The following is a 20,215-nucleotide window of genomic DNA, read 5'->3' on the forward strand; positions in this document are numbered from 1 at the left end:
CTGGTGCTAAGATATCAGTCTGCTCTGTTTCCTCATGAATCGTAAGTTGTTGGGAGCCTGATAATGATGTGAAATCTAAGTCAAAGTTGATAGCCTCTAACAAATCTGTGTCAGAGACAGGATTTACATTCTCAACATCAATATTTGGTGCTCTGCTAACTGTTGATGGCGCGTTTGACACATTTGCTGGATCAATCCGTGGAACTTTGCCGACATCACCTTTACCAAGGGCATTTGATAAGGCATCCGAAATGTTCTGCTTTCTGTTGTCGCTAACAGTTCCAGTGTATGACGCAATAGAACCTTCGTTGGCATGACCAGACACTTGGCAAATTTCTCGCGATGAAAATCCTCTGGAATCTAAGATGGTGATACATATGGCACGCAAACAATGATTGGTGTACAGTTTTGACAAGCCTGCCTGTTCAGATAAGGTTCTCATCATATTTCCGAGAGTATGTACCCCACATGGGGACTTTTTATACCACGGTCCAGATTCTGGGCATTCATCTTAGCTGACTGGAAGAAAGCATCACAACTCGGATCGAGTTTTCCAACATATTTCTTGAATGATTTTACGGGACATTGCTCATCACCAGTGGCATACATTCTTCCCGCATCTTTTCTGGACGCTGTGCTGTCTTCCCGAGTTTTCTTGGTAAGTTCATCTTTTGCTTGTGCAACAAATTCACGTCTGTTAGAACCTCTTTTCACAGTGAAGTGGTTCTTTTTTAGTTTTCGGAGATTTTCCCTGCCTCTACGGCATATGTATACCATCAATTCGAACCACACTTTCTGCTGGAGCCCATGTGGGCTATTTAGGTTGAAAACTCCGGAGTTATAGAGTTTTTCTATGTCGTTTGCATCTATTGAGGGATGATGCTCCACATCGCCCTTCCCTGCCTTTTTCAACTGGACTGTTGCTGCCCTGAATGACTGGTTTGCATCAGAAAATTCACTGTCTTTGATTATGTCTATTTGACCATCATAACAATCCTTCAAATGACGATTTAGTCCGGCACGGATGGAAACTAAAGACGATCGTTGTAATACTCACCAACGGTTTTTCTCACCTCGACGTAAAATTTGGCAAGTATTTCCAAAAGTCTGTTCTTATCCAGTTGCTCAAAGTTTAACGGCAATTCCTTCTCTGTCAAATATGCACTAAAAACATCTAGAGCACTTTTTGTTGCCTTTCATGTGTTCAACGCGTCTTTTTCCTTCAGAATGTTTTCGAATTCGTCGGAGTCTAGAGTCGCGAACCTTTGTGTGGAGGCCGCCATTGTTGTTTACAAAATCTAACCTTTCAACTTGTATATGGACGTGTATCTACGCACAGTATAGTACAGTACAGAGCATATCAGCAAGTGACTGCCGCAGACAGCACAGACGATTTACGTGTACTCCTATGGCATTTCTCAACCTCATCGCGCAATGCCACTGCACTTTGCTTTCTTTGCAAGCGATATTGCGCATGCGTATAAAGAAACATTTGCGTTATTGACAGCAGAGTACAATATTGGAAACAATATTGTACTCTTTTTCTCCATTGATACGGGTAATGTAAAATGCATAGGACAGGTATTATGCTAACAATGTTGCTTGTCATTTTAAGCAAACCCCTTGCAGGAATATTGATACATGGTTTTATTGTATTGAAAAAGTGGCTTGTATGTATAATAATACATAATGTTCAACAAAATGGTGCAGCAATATCACTGGTGAATATGATGCCTATTCTTACCAGTATTGTCACTTTTTTTTTTTCTGCATCACACATTGTCCATTGTGCAGAGAGGTAGTCAAATAGTTAGAATAGTACACATGTGTACCAATAGAGGACATTGTTGTGTACATTGCTATTATCACAGACAAGTAATGCACAGGTTTGTATTACTTCGTAAGGTCACGTTCAAATACAAATGGTTTGTTTTAGTCTGTCCTTACGACATTGCAATGAACAGTTGCTGCTCTTGCGATGTTCACTGTAGCGAGAAGTAATTGAAAAATAGAGAAATATAAGAAGATAGGGAAAAGGGCACAGTCCTGAAGCTGTGGTGGATGAAGCTGTGGTGGAACGTAGTAATAAAGGAAAACAGAAACTCTCAGAAACATTTGCTCAATACCTGAACCCATGAAAGACCCCCTTAAAACCAACCATTTAGTACAAAAACAAAAGCAATCTTCCATGATGACTTTCTTTTTTTAAGTTTGGTCACTGAATGCATGGATTGCACTGCAGGACCAAAAATGTACTCTTAGCAGCTGAAAGTCCCTGCTTGGGGCCAAATCCTAACTAACAGGACCCAGAACCTTAGTATTAAAGGTAGGGGATACCTTTTACAGACCTCCCAAAATGCAGCAAAACATTAAATATGAACCTCAGGGGACTTGTTTAGGCCACTGCTGAGAAATTTGGAAGTCAACAGTTATCTACAATTTGAATAATGCACAAAACTCAACTACTCAGTAGTTCTGTGTGTCAGCCACACTTAAGCATTTTTGTTGCAGTCTTCTGTATCTTTTATCTATAAACACAAATCTAAAAGTATAAGAGCTGATGTAATAACAAGTAGAGTGTGTGGCAAGAATGTATATAGAAATGTTTGTAAGTTTTGATGAACTTTCTTCACAAAATATACATGATGGACACACATGCAGTGCATGGGTCTGCAAAGGTAGCCTAGTAATGTACTGGAATTTACGGTGAGCCCCGAAAAAAATTCAATTCAAAATCTCTAACGGTCAATAAAAATGTACTAAATGTTACCTTCCACTTTCAATACTTTATGGGAGTTTCTAATATGATACTCTCTTCAACATACCACTGTATTTATACAACTCTTCATTTAAGGCGTGCAAATGGGATTCCCTACCTTTAAAGGGATGGTACAGTTTCAGTTGAGATGGAGCTTCAGGTTTCCTATTTCTTTTTTGTATGAAATGAGATATCTCATATGAATGTGAAAAAGCATATAATTCTGAGAGGAATTCAAGGTTTATTTCATGAAAATTGGTTTTAAAGTGGCTGAGATATCCAAAACAAAGTGATCCTTAAAAAGGTGGGACCCACTTTTTATTAGGGTCACTTTGTTTTACTTTGTTCTTAGATATCTCAGCCATTTCAAAACCGATTTTCATCAAATAAACTTTAAAATCCTCTTAGAATTGCTCTTTAACCTTTCATGAAGTGGTTTTTAGTACTCTGCCATCCCTTTATAACTATTAGATTACAATAATGAAGAGCTTTTAAAACAAACCAGGACACTTTGACACAGACAAGTCTTTCGTTGACGGTGTTTGATGATTTTGGTGTGTTTGTGTGTTCTATGATCTTTAGAGTACTAAGTATAAGTGTGTATATCACAGTCATTTTGGTTTGGATGGTTTTAGTTTATTTATTCTTTTTTTGTCCCTCTCCAGGACACCTTGCACATAGACACATGGTGGAATGTAATCTGGCGTTTGAGGATCATGTATTTCCCTCACTGCCTGTAACAGTTCTCCAGTTTCAGACCCGTGCTCTAATGGGATTACGGGCACGACAAGGTTTTGTGGACAGCATGAAATATATGTGTTGGATGCTGCCAGTCCGTTGTAATTCTACCACCTGCGCATTTCTGGGGGTCGCAGCCAACCGCAAAACTTCTTCTTCTTCTTTCAACCACCCCCCCCCCCCCCCCCACCTCCCCCCACGAGTTCATCACATTTTTCCTTCTGGGCTTAAGGTGTGAGTCTCCACGCTGTCCGACGGTCTGGGGCTAAACGGGAAAGCCGATCGTCTGGCCCAAAAACGAGAGGGACAGATGGTACAAGAGAGGTCTCCTGGATGAAAAAGCGCCCCCAGAAGTAAATGTAGTACGACAGACCTCTCTCTTTCGGTATCACTGATCCAGGCTGGCGCAGACACCGAGTTCTCCTCTTCTTGTCCCCTGTTACAGTCTGTCGCCAAAAGGCACCACAGAAAAAGAAGAAGAAGTAGTCGCTTTTTTTTTTGTTCCATAAATTGAAAGACTGAAAAGAAAAAGTTTTTAGGATTCATGTTGAGGAATCCTTCGTCTCATTTTCAAGTACCACAACTTGCAAGTAATCAGAGCCTTTACCAGATCAGTGGTCTGAGATCAAGGAAACATTTAGATGATTTGATATTCAGTTTCTTGGTATTCACGCCCCAAGTCTATGATGTGATACCGATCACTGCATTCATTTGCGTCTGTCATGGAGATTTAGCTTTGGTTAACATAATAATCACTCGACCCATACTAGGATATAGAGGGGAGATGACTTGGTCACTTATAATTAAATTTTGTTCTTTATAACATTGTAAAAATGCCAACAATGAAATGCTATGGAACACTACATTGAACTACTGATATCCCTTGCGATGACATTGGAAAGAGTACAAAAAGACTTGGAAATCAATTCCAGTTTTCACCAACCTGTTGATGTGACGTCAGCGATGAAGACACAATTCATCAACCTCTCCAAATCAGCCTAAGTATACTTAAAACTTACTTTGATTGTTGCACCCATCTCTGAAACCCAAGTGCATAAACAGCAAACTATGTAACACATAGGGCAAATGGTCAGCTTGTCAGCAGTAATCTCATGTCAAGAGAGAAGAAGAAGAAGAAGAAGAAGAAGAAGAAGAAGAAGAAGAAGAAGAAGAAGAAGAAGAAGAAGAAGAAGAAGAAGAAGAAGAAGAAGAAGAAGAAGAAGAAGAAGAAGAAGAAGAAGAAGAAGAAGAAGAAGAAGAAGAAGAAGAAGAAGAAGAAGAAGAAAAAGAAGAAGAAGAAGAAGAAGAAGAAGAAGAAGAAGAAGAAGAAGTAGAAGTAGTAGTAGTAGTAGTAGTGGCAAAATGAGAGAGATGACCAGAGAGAGAGAGAGAGGCTATTCTTTAAACGGCAGACTTCGTGGTCTTTGTGATCGCACTTAGAAATGATCCGCCTCATTCCAGCCCCCTGAAAATGACAAAGTGCAATGTAATGGTTAACTCAGTTTCACCTTTCCAGAAAATCCCCTTACTGGTTTTTTTCCCCCTCTCTCATCCGTGCAATCCAACCCGATGAGGAGATCTTAAAGTGGAACTGTCATATCAGATGGGTATCATGAAATGGTATCGGTCCTCTTATAATTTCTTTAAGGGGAATAGTTACCATTTGTGTGTGTCATTTTTGATATTGCCATTTATATTCACAGCTTTAAAATTAACAGTTTGATTGTTCTGGGGATTATAGAATTTTCTCAATTAAGACTTTTTATGAACACTTTGTAAGCATAAAGTGTTCTAGTGGACATAGTGGTCGAGTGGTAACATTAAACTTGAATATATGGGTAAGCCGTACCTCCACAAAATTTGAACTTATAGAATACTAGCAGTACTAGCAGTGCTGTTGATGTATGTCTGTGATTATCAGAGAATAACACCTTTTCATATGTTCAATGCAGGCAAGTGTAGTGTCTATCCATAATAGGATAAGAGTTTTTTTTTTTTTTTTTTTTAAGGAATGTGCTTGTTTTGCAGTAGAGAGATAGTGCCTTGAAAGTGTATAATAGTTTTACATTTAGTCTTCCAATTTGTTGAATATTCATTTTTTTTTATTACATGCAGGAAAAAAAGAGAAATCCAGTCCTCAATTGTGCAATTGCAATTCTGCCTGAAAGTTGATTCGTCAGTGCAGTTGCACAACAAAGTTGTGCCGAATACTATATGGCAGATTAGATTTGGGGTGTGTGTGTACACCTTGTTTCCATGGTACCGCAATGAATGGACTCCACTTTGCGGCAGAAAGAGCCTAAGCCAGAGCAAGAGGGATCGGTGTGCCTTTAAGAGCCGTCGCCAGGACGACGGGGTTTGGCACCGGGCAACTTGATGAACGCGATACGTGCCGCACAATGTGCGGTGCCAATTCTTGGCGCTGGACATGTGATATATCATGGCCGCCAGCCCCCTGGTAACTCGATACCTTGGGTTCTGAGTGGATTTTCACACTTCATCTGAGTGCATTGGTTCTGTGTGTGTGTGTGTGTGTGTGTGTGCTCTAATTCCTCCTCAAGAGAGTTTTCTTAGCCCTGTCATTACCTATATTGTTAGGAAAACTAACTTAAGAGTCCACAGTAGCATTTCGAAAACCTTCATCAAGTTAATGCATGTGTATTCTTAGCCCTTGTTTGAAGTCATGTATGTTTGATCAACTACGTACCTCAATTAACTGCAGTTAGGAGTTATATTTGAAATAGTATGTGTATCGATCTATAATTGCCATTGTAACAAGTAGGCCTAGCACTGCTACTGTACATATTTCTAGCACTGCTGCAATTCAGCTACCACTAATGGAAACACTAATGCTTCTATTTCTACTGCTAACCCTACCTCTGTAACTGATACTGCCTTTGGCAGTGCTGCTGCCCTTTTTACTACCCACAGGGCAACTGTCAGAGAATTTTTGCAGACAACATTTAGCAGGTAGCCCCTATTAACAGATACCTGCCAAAATGAAGGCCCTGTCCATTTGTCTGTGTAGCATCTTTGTATTCATGTCTTCACATCAACTTATAGAAAAAGTGGGATGACGGTTACAGAAAATATGAGAAAATTGAATAGCAATGAAGAAGCATCATTTTCAGCCGTATCACTTACCTGCATCACTTTGCCATTTCTGACATCAAAATCTGAATTTCATATCAATGGCCATGATGCAGATGAACTTTTAACCTTAAGCTTGCATACATCCTCTTGTCGACACTAACCTTCCCTTGTTGCCCTTGGGAAGAAATATGGACAGACATTTTGACGAAATGGCTTCATACACGTGAGCTGGTTTTCATTTTCAACAGGCTGGGGTAAATTCTGACAGCAACAGCCATACTGATCACATGCATGTGACTGACTCTTTAAATCTTAGAGCTTATAACAGAAGACTTTCCCCGCGTTACAGCATTAATTTCCATAGCTGGATCACCTATGCATTACTTGTGGCACCTGCAAATGTAAATGCCTAAATTCATGTTACTGAAAGTCCTGTGAGATCCTTAGCTGTGACTTAGTTTCATCTGTCAACAGATATTAAAATGTTGGAATCTGTATACCTAAGTGGCGCTTAGGTGGATTACAGTCCTAAAGGGTTTCTTTCACTTCATCTTCTTCATTCCATAATGACCTTCCTCAAGAAATTATTAAGCATCAAGCATTTTTCTCAAGAAAAACAGTAATGAAGTATTTGAGATTAGAGGATTATAAATGAAGGGAGTATCTATGTACAGGCGTTTAGACTGATTAAATGAGGCAAAGTTGCAGTGCAAAACTTTCTGCCAGTGCTTTAACCTGTTGAGGACGAGCTGATTTTACTATAACATGCATTTCCCTCAGACACTTGCCTGAGTATACTTGGGACCAGTCTTCAGCAGTTTAAATTGGTAATTCACATCTGGTGACCACTGAATATTGCTCAATGGGAATCTGTTTGTTTGTTTGTTTGTTTGTTTGTTTACAAATTTGTGCTCACACTGAACTAATATGTAAAATAACAACATGCATTTTTTTTTTTAAATGTTAGAATGTATACAGAAATACCGTTGTCTGCAAAATGATATAAAAAAAAGTCACTGGAAGTTTGCTGAATTATGTCTCGCATGAAAACGTACGTCATGTAAAAATCAAAGAACCTAAGAAGTGGATTTCTTTTTCTTTTGAAAAAGGTTTTCTGTGTAGAAACATACATTACAATCAATGTTACTGTAATATTGGCAATAGGGCACCCTCAATGTGCCTGAAATAATTTTCCGGCATAGGAAGCAGGCTTCATGTTCTTTGGCTTCCAATATTCAATCCTGCACTTTAACCCTTTACTTGCCTCAATGTTACATCTTCATTTTACCAAGTTTCTCCATCAGCATTAAGGGATCTATCCAAACTTCACCTTGTAAGTTAGCAAACCCACAGGGGGGTAAGCAATGTGCCTCAGTTTAACAGGGAGGCAATGGGAACACAACTGGGATTACAGGGATTAGGTAATCTCTGTTCATTGACAATCAAATTCCAAATGACAACAATTGGAGCATGTTAAAATTTCAACGTGCACGTATGCGCTCGTTTACTATAAACATGATCAAATTTTATGAGATGAATCAATAGAGCTTGACTTGAACTATATGAGATGTAAATTTCATTGAGAAATTCTATTCTATTAATGAGATATGAATGTGAATGTGATTTGCGATAATGATGTCATAATGATGTCACGGTCGACTGATCACAATGATACATTAGATCTGTTGTCCTTGGGACATGATATATATATGGTATAAGTTTGTAATTGATAGTTGAAGGACTTTTTGAGTTAACCTCTGCACAACATTTGAGGAGAAAGAAATAAAGAAGAAGAAGAATAAAGAAAGAAAGAATCAGTGCAGATACAGAAGGTGATCCAGGAGGATACTTGGATCACCTAATTCCAATTTCATTGACAAGGTTCCAGACATCACTCTCCAATGAATGCTCCAATAGGTGAGTAAAGTACGGTATAAAGGGTTAAATCCCAGTCTTCCTTATAATGCACCTGACATGAAGAGAGGGCATGGAACCATGGGCCCCCCTTTTTCTTTCTCGGATTTTTTTTTGCGGCATCGCCCGTAGGTAGTCCTCTTGCTTTGTCCCTTTGTGCTCAAAGGTCATTTCCGTCTTCTCTCCCAGTCAATATTTGAGGACAATTCTTTTGCGACCCCCGCGCGGGACAACACGGCCCCCGAGCAGCTTGTTTTCAGTCAGCCTCACTCCGGGTCCATCTCGCTCGCTTTCAAATCAGTAGTCCCACTCTATTGAAAGAGGTGTTTGTGGCAATTAGCCTTGATGCACCCTCCAAAAAGGTTCTCCCTTGTGAACCTAGTATGTGCCACTGCAGACCTGATTCCATGTCTGCACTATCAAGACCTAGAAAACATTGCTTTCAGTGTATGAAGCTTCAATCTTACCTCATTTTACCAATTCCTATTAGTATGAAGTATGGGGAGCAACCTAAAAGTCATATCTAGATCATCTTCATTTACTGCTTAAGATTATTTAAGCAACATAATTCCATTTTGCTATATTGTTTTCTGATTTCAAAATTATAAATATTCTTACATTTGTTATCGATTAAAAAACATTCCATAGCAACCACGATTGGATATGCTCTGAGATTGTAAAGCTTTTTGACTAATATTCCACATAACCCAACTGAAATTGTGTAATCACAGTTTTATTGCACACATTTTGTTTTCATCGTACGTGTCCATTTAAAGCAAAAATAGACCCTTTCAACAGGCATACCAAACTATGTTATACCTTTAAGATGCATAATACTCATGAAGAGATGCTCTATACTATACTGTACACCTTATGTAAAAAAGAAATACTGGACATGATCTGTATAGATTGTGAATTCACATGTTACTTGGAAGGCCCAAACTTTGCAATTAACACGAAGTACTCCTAAATGGATAAATAAATAGATTGCCTGTTTGCAGAAGTGTTTTGGCCATTTCTTGCCTCAATTTGCAATGCCAGACACAATAGGAATGGTATCCTACACAATATTATATTGCCACTGTGTGAGAATTAGAAAGTCAGGATCACTCTGGTGCCAAAACTGCCTTAGTGACTTTCTAAAAAGTGAGGATACAAAGTTAATTCTAGCAAATCTGTATTGAGACCAGTGCAAGAAATATAATTCCTGAATTTCATGATCATTATACTGTTAGTATACCATTGATTTGACTATATGGCTCCTTTGAAGATATGTAAAGCTCAAAATAGCATTGAGAAGTGTGAACAAATTCAAACCTGCAATTAATATGACAGTCTTCTTTAGTGTTGGGGAACCTGTTTCCATATTCCCAGCAGTTAGGCATGGACAACATTTCTTTAAAAAACATATAAATGAGTACAAATAAAGATTTTGAGAGCAATCGAGGTCATGCTGTCAAAAGAGGAAGGCATCATATGAATTCCAGAAAAGGAAAAAAAAAAAAAAAAGGAGAAAACTTTAGAACCATTCTCAACAGTTACATCCAAAACATTTTTCCTATTAGTTTCTGGGTAAAGAAATCATCGCACAAAATTTGTATGGATGCCAGTAGTCGTGGGATGGGGTACAACTAATATGTAAATTTGAATGAGGAGGGAGGTGATATGTCGGCTTAATTGCAGCAGTCAAAGCAAGCAGAATTGATTTCATCACCTACAAACACAAGCAGTAGAGCAACTACAAGCTAGTACTCCAGTATCAAAATTCAAAACACATGTAAGTAGGTTCCCATTAAGTCGGTCAACACAACAGGTGTTTCCTAATGTAATTGGAATCATCACGGAATACTTACAGTGTATGCATGAAAATGGGAACATGAAGCATCAAGCTGTCTAATGAGAGCTATTACAGGGGGACCAAGTACAGAAACTTTGCTTGTGAAATGTCATGTTTTTTGTTGATTTTTAATGCCTCTGCCCCGATTGCTGCCAGAGGCATTATAAATGTTTTTGGGTTATCTGTCCCACAAATAGAATGTAAATGGGATAAGCATCAAAATCTGAATAGTACATGTGGGACATGAATTCAAGAAAAGATACCGTAACAAAATGGTTGATTGTATGTAAGTGTGTCCACTTATGGGTTAGTTATTCAAATGTCTGTAAGGAACAAACTCATGAATATTGCAGTAACAAACCTACTTACATGTAGACAAGAATGGGAGCTTCTTTGCATTACAGAAAATATCCATGGGTTGCCACTATTTTGTTTTTCAAAAGATAGCTATAACATTTTGGATGCAATAAGATGTATTGTAAGAAAAATGGAGATACCAATGATATCTGCAACATGATAGCTGCAGCAGACATTGTTTGTCCCTTAGGAAGAATTTTGCACATTTTTGCATTTTTTGGCACATTTCAGAGTTGGGCAGTTTTACATTATCAAGGGAAGTGGTTTCCAGAAACTGTGAAAGTCAAATAGCTGCATTATGTTAAAAAGGGCATGTTCAGTTTTTATAGCATCTTGCTGTTGAATCTAGCTAAAGATGTCAAAGAAAAAAGGAAGGAATTCTATATATTTTAAAGTGTTTTATGACATGCTTTAGAGCATTACCTTTATGCATTCCTCCAAGATGACAAATTTGAAAGAGCTAGGGGAAAAAAAGAAAAGAAGCAAAACATGCAAAGGGAAAAAACATCAAAGGGAAAATTTGGATGCCACATGGGTTGTTATTTTTTGTGTGTGCTCTTTTGTTTGTGCACTGTGTCTTGCTCTTTTGGATTTGTTTTTGTTTTTGTTTTCTTTCTTTCTTTCAGGTTGTCAATCATGCTTCATATAATGTATGGTATTAGCCAGAAACTGTGACTGGTTTTCAGAAAAAACAAACAAACAACCCAGCACGAACTTGAATAGTCGGCGGTCTTCACCAGCCTGAACGCGAAGACTATTTCACTCTGGCCCGAGAGGTGCACACTATTTGACGTTCAAGGGTTTGTGGTTGTAATGAATTTCCTCTGCGCGGTGTCCGGTTTCGTCCTGGAGATATCGCGGAATCGAGCTGGGAGTGTGGTGGGTAGGGGATGGCGCATACGTGTAACTCAGATAGGCATGCATTTTCAGTACGACCCCAGTGCAGTCGTATTATTCCTCTTTCACCCCCCCCCCCCCCATTTTGTCCTCCACGCTGTTCCTGAGAAAATTAGCAAGGAGGTGTATATGGTCTGAGATCCGAGACAATGTTGACACGGCTTTGAAATGTGCCATAAGTAAGAGCAAACATTTCAGGATCAGGGAAGCTTTTTTCCCCATCTCTGTGTGTGTGTCTGTCTGTTTGTCTCCCTCTGTCTTTGTTCTCTTTCATTCATAAAAGTTACAAGTATCAAACCTTGTATTTTCCTATTCCCCCATCCCCCATCCCCCACCACATTTTGTCAGCCAATATACCAATATGAAGATATTCCATATACCAGCCATAGAAGCAGTATTGATTTGAGAACAGCTCCATTACAGAAGTGACAGTTCTTGCCTCATGTTCTGCAACTGTCAATTCTACCAATGGGTTTGGTTTGTTTTATCTGGTAAAACTCTTACACACCCATAACGTTATTTAGTCTGTAATGTAATAGAGATATTGGGGGGGGGGGGGGGGGGATTGCTCCTTACGGAGGAGTGTGGAGATTTTGATTTGTGCTGAAACATCACGCCATACCCACTTATACAAATATAATACATGCATCAGCTCATATTGATCACATGTCAGTTGTAATTTGATGATGAGATAGGCACTGATAAAATGGAGAAACTTCCAAACAGTATAATATTTTTAGGTAAAACCCGTATTGATATGGAAAGAATGACTTGAGCAAGAACCAATGCAGTAATTATTAGGAGTCAATATTATACTGCCCGAGGTCCTTCTTATTTCCCCATCCAGCATCTGAGAAAGATTATATATATTCCTTGACACATCCTCCTTAAATTTTAGACGCACATTACTTGGCCACAGCAGCTATATCAAAATGAATTGTTGTTCATGGGTTGTTGAATGATTTCAGCCTAATCAGGTAAATGAAACTTATGAGTTCCATGGGAGGGAGATTCGTCCACAGATGAAATAGTGCTTGTTTTTTTTTTCTTTCAAAGCTTAATTGTTCTTTTACATGTCTGCTTGCCATTGCTCCTTCCTAAAGTCTGATATATGATTCATTTGTCATTATTCATGCTTGTCATTCTACACAACTCTATCTCATCTAAACTGAATTGGATTAATGCACTGTTCCAAGTATATCATTCATGCGCACTAAACTACAGTAATTTAAATTGTCCCATGCTAAACCAAACTGCACAGAGTTTAATATCTGGGGCTGACTCTGACTGATCTAAAGCAGGACCTCAACCTATGTGCAGTGCCCAAACTTGCTTGTTATTTTCATTTTTCCATCTGAGAAGATGGCTGGGTAGCCCATATTCAGCTATGCTAAGCTGGTCCTCCATGGGGTCCAGTTAGATGTAAGGCGAGACCACTTCACCCGTTTATGCACCCTGCTTTTTGCAATGAATGAATGAAGCGGGATCTTCTATATGCATGAGTTATGACTCTCACACATGGAACCTCCATTTCATGTCCTATCCGAGGGACAGAGTGTTTTGCCTCTTACTAGAGGGAACAATATGATTACAATCAACATTGCTCAGATAGACTTGGAAATCAAACCCAGGTCCTTTTGATCAAGAGGCAGATGCGCTACCAACTAAGCCAAATCACCGCCCTTAAAAAGTAAAAGTTTTAGGAGCCAGACTTAGAAGAGATTCACTTGCCACACCAGTAGGTCATTATCATATGGAAGACCCTGAAAAAAAAGGAAAGGAAAAAGACGAAAGAAAAATGCCATCATATCTGTAGGTGTCAGGTTCAAGCTCGGAAGCATTTTCTTGGTCGCTATGAGTTGTGAATTATTGATCTCCTGTCATCCCAGCATAGTTACTGGAGTCCTAATCCCTTTCCCCTCTCCCCCCCCCCCCCACAATTCCCTCCCACAAACTTGGGGCGTACTCTGTTGCATTGCAGTGTGGATCCCACATATTGATCCAGTCTTCTCGGATTGTTTGAAGTTCAGATTCTCTTTCAACCAATCGGGCAAATCATTGCGTGGTGTTGTATTCGATAGCTGATGATATTCCCCACAATGTTCTACATGACCACAGAAAAAGAAAAAGAAGAAGAAAAAAAAAAAAGAAGATGAAGAGGAAGAAGAAATGTAGTAAGAAAAAAACAATGGCATGAATTCATTCCGTCAGGCATTGGGTCTCATGTTCTTTCTGCCCCGGTACATAAGAAACATTACCTTGTGCATTTTAGCCTTGGAAAGAAAGAAAAAATCTGATCTTTCATTGAGTGGGTTGAATTTCAAGTCAAGCAAGTGTGAGATTCTCAAGTAACACAGATGTCAATCTCTGGAACCAGATTGATTGATGCAGATATCTCTATGTCTGTACTAGAAAAAAGGGAATGAAAAAGAGAAGAAAAGAAGGAAATGTGTGTACAAATGTATCCTACCTTTAAGAAGTTTGTCTTATGTAATGTTATGGTCCTTGTTTGTCGAAATATGCACTGTCTTACAACTATTGCTGTTTCCAATTTAAAGGAAAGATGCTGGTGCTGTCGCTGCTTCCCGATAATGCTTAATGATAAGATGAGCTGAAACACCCCCCCCCCCACCTAATATCTGACCTACAAGATGAAAAAGAGGTGTGGGGGGGGGGGTGGAATGAAAGCCTGCCTCTTGTCAACCAACAGCTGAGAAACCAGTCGTCCGATACAGAAGCCAATCGCTCGATACCATGTCTGCGGCCATTCCCCTACCCTCCTCAACCTTGCCCTCATACCCCACCCCATCCTGCACCCCTATAGAATCAAGAAAATGATTATCTTGTGGTCTGCCTGTTGGAGCATTGTCTTCTTTCAACTGGACTACAAGGTAAGTAGGAAAAAAGAGGTGTACATAATATGCAGATGAAAGCAGTTGCATTCACACACAGGAGTTATCGTTTCTTCCATGGCAATGCAAAAAATTGATTTTATTTGCCAATGTTCACATACATAAAAAAAAAAGCATGTGTCTGCAAATCAAGCACTTTAAATCTCTAGATTGCACATGCCTTAACAATCACTGGAGTATGGCCATGGGCACCCAAACGTGTGGACCCACGTGTGGCGAGTTGCAATATGGGACTCTAATAATTGATAATTTCTTCATGTGCTTTCCATACACGTCAAACAGGGCAAATTATTGCAAGAGGTTTTTTTTTTTTTTTTTTTTTTTTTTTTTAAATCTCCCAGAATTGGTTTTTGCTTCACAGTGTGTCTTGTGGAAGTTAGCATTTGTGTGTGTGTGTGTCCACTCACAAGAATTAATGTTTTTTTTTTTTGCATATATATTGCAAAATATAATTTCTTTTGAAAGTGAAAATTTCGAGTGTGTGTGTGAATGCAGCCCAAGTTGCAAAATGGATATTGGTCATTTAGGAGCACTTATTTGTTTTGTCTTCAGAAATGCATGTAATTAAGTCTAGCAGATATATATTGCATATGGATCTACGTGATTTTATGTTTCTTGATGATGAAGCTCAATTTAAGTTCATTTCTTCAAATTCTACTAGAGGTAACATACCCCGCATAAATCCTCCATTAAAAAAAAAAAAATATGAACAAAGCAGCAGTCTTGGTTTAAGTGTGTAAACAGAGCTGGCAGTAGTGATAAAACTGATGTACTGCACATATCATGGTTACTCTGGTTCTGTGTATGGAGTAATAGCTGTTAAATATTATGCAGAAATAAGAGAAGACTCTAATTACAAGCAGCATACATGATTTTGTTTGGAGGGTGGTTTCAAAAAATTACCAACACTGTATGAACTGTGGCATTACAGCAAAACTCTGCTATATACATTTTGAAAAAATGTTTTTTTATATGCTTCTGGTCAACATTGTATTATTTCATATTTGTTTCATCAGCACTGATATATACAGGTGTACATATATTTTTCTTTTCTTTGCCTGCACTTTACTGGTAGTCACCTCATCAACTGTGGTTATTATGCAATCAATATATGACAATTAGCCAAAGGTCAAAAACACACCCAGGGGGGACGCGGCACCGTGACTACTCAATGGCTGTATTGACCGCCACGACTCCCATTTCGGTCATTAGTCGGAACTAATTAGAGGTGGGATATAATGGCAGTCGGTGAAAGTGACACCAATGGTACTGTATCATGTCAATATGTGCATTTGATCCACTCACAGATAATGGCTGTTGCATCACTGATACTGTATATCCAGTTGGTACCGATAAAATTGTTTTTGCTGCTGTTGCAGACAAGCTATGATGTTCTGTAAGGGCAGCTGAGTGCAGTTTAGTTCAGGGTATAATTGGCTGTTGAGAGTGCGGATGGGTTAATCGTTTAATTTGTTGTTATATCAGCAAATGTCATTGATCCTTGTTCTATATAATGCTAGTGTCTAGAGCTTATGTGGTGCATACATATAAAATTGTTAGCCATGCGCCATAGCAAGAACATCATAGTCAGATATGATGTAGTGGTGCATGGCAAATATTTAGCATGTTTAAAACAGTTTAAACTTTACAATACAATACAATACAATCAGATCATTTATATAGCGCCCTTACACAGTCAATGACTGGTTTCACAGCACTTTACAACAACATTCAGTTACAGATTGGCATCAAAAAGGAAAGTCTTAAGATTCTTCTTGAAGACATCAAGGGATGGGGAAATGCGCACGCACCGAGGTAGATCATTCCACAATTGCGGTGCAGCCGTCAAACTGTAGATATTCCTATGATAAGCCTGTTTAAAATATCTGAGCTCAGAAGGAATAATTTTCCAGAGTATTAGATTCATAGAGGATAATGCACAGGTGCCATAAAACTGAAACTGGCAGGTTGATGAGTAAATTTTCTCAGATAAATGAAGATTTCTTATTTGTGTGCATTCTGCAGGGAGATTAGACATATATGGGGTCAGACTGTTAATGACTTTTAATGTGCTACATAACTTCGAAGAGTTCATATTGGTTTGCTGGAAACCAGAGAAGATGGTGGAGCAAAGGGAAAGTTGGGGGGGGGGGGAGGGGTGAGTTTTCTACTGTGAGCACCTACTACCATTCTTCTGGTAGCATTTTAAGCTCACAGTTTGACAACTTCTTTGTGCATTAGACAACCTTGAGAAAATTGTTCTTTCTGCTCAGTTATTACTTTCCCAAATAAATAAAAACACACACCAAATAAAAAAGTTCAGTTACAAGGTTGTTTATGAATATGTACATGTATATACTATGACTTTACCATAGTTTAATCAACTCATTTGTATCAAGGAAAATATGAAAGGAAAATGATTTTCACTTGTTCAGAGAGGAAAAGGAATAAGAGAGATTTGCAATTCTGAAATTATCAGAATGCTTTTAGAAACATAATGAGGCATACAAATAATGTATACAATTTAAGATTTTGATATAGGAACTGTTGCAGAAATTTTGTGTGATGAAAGTCTTTGTGTATATGTTATTTTTGGAAAAATTGTATGTCATCAGGAATATATTTTTACAGTTATTTAACGTATTACAACACATCATGATATGATGTATATGATATCTGCAACAAAATTGCATGACAATTATTGATGGCAGGACCACAAATGATTGGTTTGTTGATAAAAGGTAAAAAGTAAATGTAATGCATGTAAATGGCAGAGTGTTTTTCATCCGACCCACAATAAGAGGTTAACAGCAATGCACAAAGCAGCCATCAGCCACGTGACCACAACAAACCAGCAGGGATCTTAACAAAGTGATGCGTAACCTGTATCAATTATCCGTTGATTGGGGGGACGGGTTGCGTGTAACAACACTTAATACGTATTTTCTAGGTCACGATTAAATGCAAATCCCACAACTTTCAATTCATTTGTCCTCGCGATGCCATTTTGTGTGCAGCTCAGTGCCAAGTAATCATAACAACAACAACAACAAAAAATACTAAGCGTTTGAAATTTAGCAGTGATTCTGGACGGTCTACGACCACTCTCATGTAAATATCGAATAATCAAGCTTGACGTGCCAGTATAAGTCTCCCCTTTTCATCGGTTTAGTGAAAACATCTATTTTGTTGATTAAGGTAGCACCAGCTGTCTGCCTGCCATAAGGCAAACCATCTGACAGATTAATGCCTGATTTGGGCATTGCCATGACAAAAGGGGAGATTGAGTCTATGTGTGAGTGCTTTTAATTTCTTGGAGGGGATCAGAGATTTGGCATTTCGTTGATTACTTTCCTCTCAGAAATGGGAATACTTTGATTTCTTTTGCTGATTTTTTTTTCTTTTTTTTATGGGGGGGGGGGGAGGAGGGGGAAGAGATTGGAAGTCCATTATGGGTTGAGGGTAGTTCTTAAAGATGTAATTTATCTAATCCAACAGCATACCTTAAAACTATATGTACAAAAGGACATTGTATTGACAAGATGTCATGTACACATGAACAGACCGATCAGATAAAATAATGTACTGTGGCAATGCTTGCTCATATTTATCTATACTAGGAGGGGTTCAGTCCATGGAGAAGGACCCCAGCATAGCTTAAAATGTGCAAAAAAATTCTTGAGCATGCTTGCAACATTTATTTAAAATCATATTCAAGTAATTTCCCAAAACAACAATGGAAGTGAAAAGTGCCAGAGAGAACCTTAAAACATCAGTATTTCACTGCAGGCCCTGTTGAACAATTCAACCATCTTTGAAAACTCATTTGTTTGTGTGTTGACAACTTCATAGCTCCAGCTCAGTCCTTCATTTTCTATTTCCTTTCTGTCTTTTCTTTTGTTCTGTCCTTTCCCTCTCCTATCCATTTTTTTTTCTGGAGATTTCCAAGTGCATAACTCTTATTTGTATAAGTTATATATCCACCATATAAGAAATACACATTATTAATACCATTGTTACCGTATCCGGGCAATTACCCCCCCCCCCCCCCCCCCCCCCGGCTAAATACTGGTTGGTGGTAAGGTTAGAGTTAAGATTAGGGTTAGGGTTGGGTTTAGTGTTAGGAGTTTGGGTTATGGTTAGGATTAGTTTCAGGATTAGGAGTAGGATTAGGGACAGGGGAAGGGTCCGGGGTAATTGCCCTAGACCCCATTGTTACTATTGAAGTGTATCAGTATGTACGATGTAGCTCATGCAAGAAATGGAAAGAGTAGACTGATATCCTGCCATTGCCCAAATTACACACTACAACCACAAATATTTCATGTCAAGAGTACAGATATATATGTATACAGAATGTTATTATCAGCACTTATCAATTTTAACATAAATTCTTCTATTTAAAACCCCTAATATTTTGGGATATATTATCTGTGTAATGCTGTGTAGGTGTAAATCATCAAAGTGGGATTCATTGATGAATATGCTGCTTGTCATATTTTGTCTGTTTTAATCCTAAAAGTGCAATTTAGGATCAGGAGGGAATTTGTCCTGTGAGCAGTATACAGTATTAACACCCCTCCTGAACAAGTAATAAATCAAGTGACAGAGCATGTAGCTCTTGCATTTATCTCATAATTGCCTTGTGATGGTCTGATCCATTTGGTGTTTTTAGAATGAACAGTATTTTATGTTAATTTTGCTTGGTTCCATCTCTTCTTTTTTATGATTTTTTTTGTTTTTGTTTTTACAAACCAGTATGAGCTAGCCATGTGATTATAAGACTGTATGGATAATCTATTTGCTGAGAGGTAAAGAGAGTCCATTTATATCTCACAGACAAGCTTTTTGCATATACAAACACATGTAGATTGATCTTTATCTGTTTAGCAGCACTGCGTCTCATGAAAAGGAGACATGGATGATTTGACTTGGGTATTAGGACAGCATCTCTATGAAACGCATTCTTCTTGAATCAATACACAGCTGAACATACAAGGGACAATCGTGGGCTGAGTGCATCTCACGCATTGGATCCCTCAATTCACATTCTCCCTCATTCACACTGCCACACACAACCAGCACCCCTACTCCATAGTGTAGCATTCCACCAATGCTTATGGAGTGCTGACCAATCAGCACTTCCCTGGTGGCTGTCCACCTCAGTGCACCCAACCAATGAGAGTGATGCATTCTGTTGTTAAAGCCTGTGTCTATGTATTTCTTTGTTTTTGCCATGGATTGTGCATGAATGTGTGTATGTCTCTCTCCCCCTCTCTCCCTCCAGCCTTGCTGGTAATACAGTGGCACCGGATTTTCACACAATCCAAGCCTCTTGAATTCAGTGTGAGACTGCTTGCATCACTTCTATGAGCTTGCGTACTTCCAAGTCCTGTGGTGTGCTGTGAGGACTCCCCGACCGTCACTGCTCTGACGCCAGTACTGTGGGACGCCTTACTGTGGACTGTAATTTTGGAGCATCAGTGATCTTGTCTCTTTGGAACGTGCATGGACTTTTCTGTTGACATTAGAAGGGAAATATCCACAAGAAGCTTTTGCCCATTGGTAAGTCAGCCATTTTCTCCTTAATTCCCTTATTTAAAAGTCATTTTTACAGTCAGTAAGGTAGCCTTTTGATTAAAAAAACAAAAAGACATAACATGGATATCTTTTTCAAAATAGTGTTTGAAAGGAGTCTCTCATGGAATG

The 20,215-nt window shown here is 38.7% G+C and overlaps 1 long non-coding RNA gene across 2 annotated transcripts in view; it reads left to right on the forward strand.

Annotated features, from left to right (window-relative positions):
- LOC140238029 (uncharacterized) overlaps window positions 1-19,819 on the forward strand; it is a 93,794-nt gene extending 73,975 nt beyond the window's left edge. For both annotated transcript variants that reach the window (XR_011901877.1, XR_011901878.1), the window contains exon 5: window positions 19,794-19,819. This is a non-coding gene — a long non-coding RNA (uncharacterized lncRNA). The remainder of the gene's footprint in view (window positions 1-19,793) is intronic.
- Window positions 19,820-20,215: the final 396 nt, after the last annotated feature.

The sequence above is a fragment of the Diadema setosum genome, chromosome 14 (genome assembly GCF_964275005.1).
Source record: "Diadema setosum chromosome 14, eeDiaSeto1, whole genome shotgun sequence".
Taxonomy (NCBI): domain Eukaryota; kingdom Metazoa; phylum Echinodermata; class Echinoidea; order Diadematoida; family Diadematidae; genus Diadema; species Diadema setosum.